This window comes from Protopterus annectens, chromosome 2.part2 (genome assembly GCF_019279795.1).
Source record: "Protopterus annectens isolate FY-2018-M chromosome 2.part2, PAN1.0, whole genome shotgun sequence".
Classification (NCBI taxonomy): Eukaryota; Metazoa; Chordata; order Ceratodontiformes; family Protopteridae; genus Protopterus; species Protopterus annectens.
This window is the reverse complement of record NC_056730.1, coordinates 146,324,493-146,330,492: the sequence shown is the minus strand read 5'-3', so window position 1 is coordinate 146,330,492 and position 6,000 is coordinate 146,324,493.

The window sequence follows — 6,000 nt, the reverse complement described above, 5'->3', positions numbered from 1 at the left end:
CTGATCTAGGATGATTCTGGGTAGATAGGTACTTCGGGAGGCAATGAAGGGTACGGTGGGGTGATTGCAGATGAAACTGGACCTGAATTTGTCCACTAGGATGCTGGTGATGCCTTTGTGATTATTCGAATGAGTGATGCCATTTGATATCGGATCAGGACAGTGCAGGGTGTTATGTCTAAGATTCATAATATAGGTAAAAAGGGCCTTATGAGTGTGTTATTGAAGTTAGCAAACTTGAGGTCAAAGCTAGCCCTGTACTTTATATCAATATGCTTGAGACATTTGCTAGCTAGATCTACGTTTGTTTTTATACCAGGAGGGAAGTAATTCGTTCTTGTTGTTAAATATTTTTTATGTTAGAAATCAACTATGTGGCCCTGTTTATTTATTTTACATTTGTTGACTGGGAATGTCCGACTGAGCTAATGCCCTTTTTCAGCAGAGGCCTGGGGAGAAAAACTCCAAGTAGTACAAACAGTTTAAAATAGCATATAAATCTCATGGTAATTTAAAATCACCTACAGTAGTTACAGAAATTTAGAAATATAAAAATGAAAGACAGATAACAACTAAGCATAGCAAATAACATGAGGTAATAAAAAGATTTTACAAATCTGAGAGCAATTGGCTGATAACAAAGGCTTATTAACTTACATCAAGAGCATAGGGATTAAGCTGTATATCCTATATATTATAGATTACATAACTGTTACAGTAACTTCAGAGGTATTTATAGGTATGGAAATAAGAAAGTCAATTAGTAACTTCAGTGATATTTATAGGTATGGAAATAAGAAAGTAAATGAGAGTAACTTCAGTGATATCTATAGATATGGAAATAAGAAAGTAAATTAGAGTAACTTCAGTGATATTATAGATATGGAAATAAGAAAGTAAATTAGAGTAACTTCAGTGATATCTATAGATATGGAAATAAGAAAGTAAATTAGAGGTAGTTATGGGAAAAGGAATAGTGCAGTTAGGTCTGCACAGATAGGGTGATTTTGGGAAGGGTAGTAAGGAGTAATGAAGGTAGATGGTTATTATGTAAGATGGTTATGGTTGGAGCAGATTTCAGTGGGCATGTTGGTGAAGGGAACAGAGGGAATGAGGAAGTTAAGGGTAGGTATGGTGTTAAACAAAGGAATGCAGAAGGTCAGATGGTAGTGGATTTTGTGAAAAGGATGGCCATGGCTGTGGTGAATACGTATTTTAACAAGAGGGAGGAGCATAGGGTGACATACAAGATGGAGGAAGATGCACACAGGTGGATTATATCTTATGTAGAAGGGCCAATTTGAAGGAGATTGGAGACTGTAAAGTGGTGGCAGGGGAAAGTGTAGTTAGGCAGCATAGGATGGTGGTTTGTAGGATGACATTGGTGATCAAGAAGAGGACGATGAGTGTGAGGGCAGCACCAAGGATCATATGGTGGAAATTGAAAAAGGGTAATTGTGAGGTGATGTTCAGGGAAGAGTTAAGACAGGCACTGGGTGGCAGTGAAGAGTTACCGAATAGCTGGGTAACTACAGCAGAGCTAGTAAGAGAGATGGCTAGAAGGGTGCTTGGTGTGACATCTGGAAAGATGAAGGAGGACAATGAGACCTGATGGTGGAATGAAGACGTACAGGAGAGTATACAGAGAAAGAGGTTGGCAAAGAAGAAGTGGGACTGCCAAAGAGATGAAGAAAGTATACAAGAGTATAAGGAGATGAGGTGCATGGCAAAGAGAGAGGTGGTGAAGGCTAAGGCTAAGGCGTATGACGAGTTGTACAAAAGGTTGGACACTAAGGAGGGAGAAAAGGACCTGTACCAATTGGCTAGACAGGGGGCCCGAGCTAGTAAAGATGTGCAGCAGGTAAGGATGATAAAGGATAATGAGGGAAACGTACTCACAAGCAAGGAGAGTGTGTTGAGCAGATGGAAAGAGTACTTTGAGGGGTTGATGAATGAAGAGAGAAGGTTGGATGATGTGTGGATAGTGAATCATGAAGTGCACTGAATTAGCATGGAGGAAGTAAGGATAGCTATGAAGAGGATGAAGAATGGAAAGGCTGTTGGTCCAGATGACATACCTGTGGAAGCATGGAGGTGTTTAGGTGAAATGGCAGTGGAGTTTTTAACTAGATTGTTTAATGAAATCTTGGAAAGTGAGAGGATGCCTGAGGAATGGAGAAAAAGTGTTTTGGTACCGATTTTTAAGAATAAGGGTGATGTACAGAGCTGTAGTGACTACAGAGGGATTAAACTGATCAGTCATAGCATGAAGTTATGGGAAAGAGTAGTGGAAGCTAGGTTAAGAAGGGAGGTGATGATTAGTGATCAGCAGTATGGTTTCATGTCAAGAAAGAGCACTACAGATGCGATGTTTGCTCTGAGAGTGTTGATGGAGAAGTACAGAGAAAGTCAGAAGGAGTTGCATTGTGTCTTTGTGGATTTAGAGAAAGCATATGACAGGGTGCCTAGAGAGGAGTTGTGGTATTGTATGAGGAAGTCGGGAGTGTCAGAGAAGTATGTAAGAGTGGTACAGGATATGTACGAGGGTAGTGTGACAGCGGTGAAGTCTGTGGTGGGAGTGACGGATGCGTTTAAGGTGGAGGTGGGATTACATCAAGGGTCAGCTCTGAGCCGTTTCTTATTTGCAGGTTGACAGATGAGATCAGACAGGAGTCCTCGTGGACTATGATTTTGCAGATGACATTGTGATCTGTAGTGAGAGTAGGGAACAGGTGGAGGAGACCCTGGAGAGGTGAAGATATGCTCTAGAGAGAAGAGGAATGAAGGTCAGCAGGACTAAGACAGAACATATGTGTGTGAATGAGAGGGAGGACAGAGGAATGGTGAGGATGCAGGGAGTAAGGTGGCGAAGGTGAATAAGTTTAAGTACTTGGGATCAACAGTTCAGAGTAATGGTGAGTGTGGAAGAGAGGTGAAGAAGAGAGTACAGGCAGGATGGAGTGGGTGGAGAAGAGTGTCAGGAGTGATTTGTGACAGACGAGTACCAGTAAGAGTGAAAGGGAAGGTCTACAAGAGGGTAGTGAAACCAGCTATGTTATATGGGTTGGAGACAGTGGCATTGACAAAAAGGCAGGAGTCAGAGCTTGATGTGGCAGAGTTGAAGATGTTAAGATTTGCACTGGGTGTGATGAGGATGGACAGGATTAGGAATAAGTATATTAGAGGGTCAGCCCAGGTTGGAAGGTTTGGAGACAAAGCCAGAGAGGCAAGATTACATTGGTCTGGACATGTGCTGAGCAGGGATGCAGAATATATTGGGAAAAAGATGCTAAGGATGAAGCTGCCAGGTAACATGAAAAGAGGAAGGCCTAAGATAAGGTTTATGGATGTGGTGAGAGAGGACATGCAGGCGGTTGGTGTGACAGAGCAAGATGCAGAGGACAGGAAGAAATGGAAACAGTTGATCTGCTGTGGCAACCCCTGATGGGAGCAGCCGAAAGAAGAAGAAGAAGGTTATGGTCAGGGAGGGTGAGTACAGAGGCAGATTCTATGCTTATTAAAGTACTTTTTGTGGCTGACTTAAATTGTTTGGAGTGTGTTGTTGTTGTTTTTATTTAGGCTTTTCCCAGTTAGGGGTCGCCACAGCAGAACTCTGGTCCGCTAATGATTGGCAGTAGATTTTTGACAGGTGCCAGCTCGATGCCCAACCTTCAACGAAGGCACGCCCATTCAACGCATTTCTTTTGAACACCACTCGACCACGGGGAGGACATGCAGACTCCACACAGAAGGCCCTCCAGCCGAGAATCAAACAGGAGAACCTCTTGCTGTGAGGCAACAACGCTACCGCTGCACCACCGCGGCTTAGGTGAGGTTCCTAATTTGTAGTGGGAGATTGTTCCATGCAATAGAGGGGTGGTAACTCTACAAGTTGCAGCCAGTCTTTGACTTGGGTTTGTAAACATTTAGTAGATCTTGGGATGAGCTTCGGAGATGTCTGGTAGGGGAGTAATAGGAGATGAGGGATGATAGAGCTGGACAGAAAGATGGCAGATATAGAATGGAGTGTATGATTTGGAGAAGCAGGTGAGGTAGCTCTAGCCAGTTCAAGTATTTTTGGGAGAGACAGTGGTGTGATTTACAGGTTTGTTGAGCTGTGAATCTAGCTATCTTATGATAGGTTGTCTCTAGTTTGGTAAGTAGGGAGGAATTAAAATTTGTCAATATTTGGGAACAGTATGTTAAGCAAGGTAGCAGTTAAGCATGAGTAAGACTAATTCTAGCATCAGTGGTGAGGAATTGTTTTATTTTTATACAGGAGTCCTAGCTTCTGATGTTTTTTTCTGATGCAATTATTTATGTGTTGATCAAATTTTAGTTGATCATCAATGGTGATACCAAGTAGTTTGGTGCCAGATTCGACTTTGATGGGAGTATTGTTTAGGGACATTATGGAGAAGGAGGATTTGATATGATTAACGGTTTTAGGAAGAAAACGTAGGAGTTTTGTTTTTTGGGGGGGTTGAGGATGAGCTGGTTATTTGTGAGCCATGTCTCTACAGAGTTAAAGGATGACTGGGTAGAAGATAGAAGTTCTGAGGGTGAGTTGGCAATAGTGATGACAGTAGAGTCATTGCATATTGGATAATGGTAGACAGAGGATAGGAGGAGTGGAGTAAGTTGGTGAAGATATTAAAATGTAATGGCCCAAGAATGGATCCTTGGGGTACACCCATTTTTACTGGAGGGGGTGCTGATAGTGCAGAGTGCCATCTCACTGATTGCTGTCTGTCAGTGAGGTAGCTAGAGAACCATGCAACTGTATCAGGGGAGAAGTTGAGGTCTGTTAGTTTGTTTAGTAGCATAGGGTGAGAGACAGTATCAAAAGCCTCAGAGAGGTCAAGGAATAGACATGATATGAGTTTGTGATCATCTTTGGCAAGGTAAATAGTGTTGAGAAAGGAAAGTAGAGCTGTGGTGGTACTATGCTTGGGTTGGAAGCCATACTGAGTGGGAGTGAGCTGTTTTTCCTGAATAAGATAGTGCATAACTTGTTTATGTATGCTTTTCTTGAGAACTTTGGAGACAGGGGAGAGGATAGCAATAAGTATGAAATTAGAGATTTCTGAGGGGTTACCTCCTTTATGAATAGGAAGAGTGTAGAATTGTTTCCAGATTAATGGAACTTTAGATTCAGAGATAGAGCGATTTATTAGGATAGATACAGGCAGAGCAATGGACTGAGTTGCAATTTGGAAAAAATAAGAAGGGATATCATCAACAGATACAGAGCATGGTTTTAGTTTAGAGAGTAGAGTTTTGATATAGGTAGTGGGAACAGGTTTAAGATTGAAGGAGCTTTCAGAGTTGTTAGTTGAAGTAGGTTCAGGGAGGTTAGTGGTACTTGTGTTACAGAGGTTGGTGCTAAATAGTTTGGATATTGAGTCAATAAAAGAAGTTTTGAAGTTGTTAGCAGACTCATCAGGTGATCTGTCTGGGCATGGATTTGGTGAGGTTGGATTGCCTGGACGTAGTATCTGATTTATAGCATTCCAATATTTTTTTTGGATCAGATTTTAATTCTGTTGGGGGATTATAATAGAAATCTTTTTTGTCTTTATTGATGATTTTTTTATTGATTTCTAAGTTCTTTATACCTTTGTAGGTCAATAGGGAGTTTAAATTGTTCCCATATTTTCCAGGCTTTATCTCTAGTTTTTATAAGGGTGACAGTGGTTTTAGATAGCCAACGTGATATGTTAGCTTTTATCCAAACCTTTCTGGGAGGAGCTAGTGAGTTTAGGATGTTAAGGAAAGTTCAGTTGAAGGCCTTAACTGCATCATCAAGTGGAAGCTGGGTAAGGAAGTTCCAGTTAATTCTAGAGAGGAGGGTTCTAAAAGTTTCAGGGTTAAAATTGGAATGTTTTCAGCAGGTGATAAGCCTATGAGGTTTAGGGAAACAGGGAGTATGTCTGAGTACATTAAATTGATGAGATCTGCCTCACTGTTTTTGAATTTCCAGTTGTGCTTATGACAGAT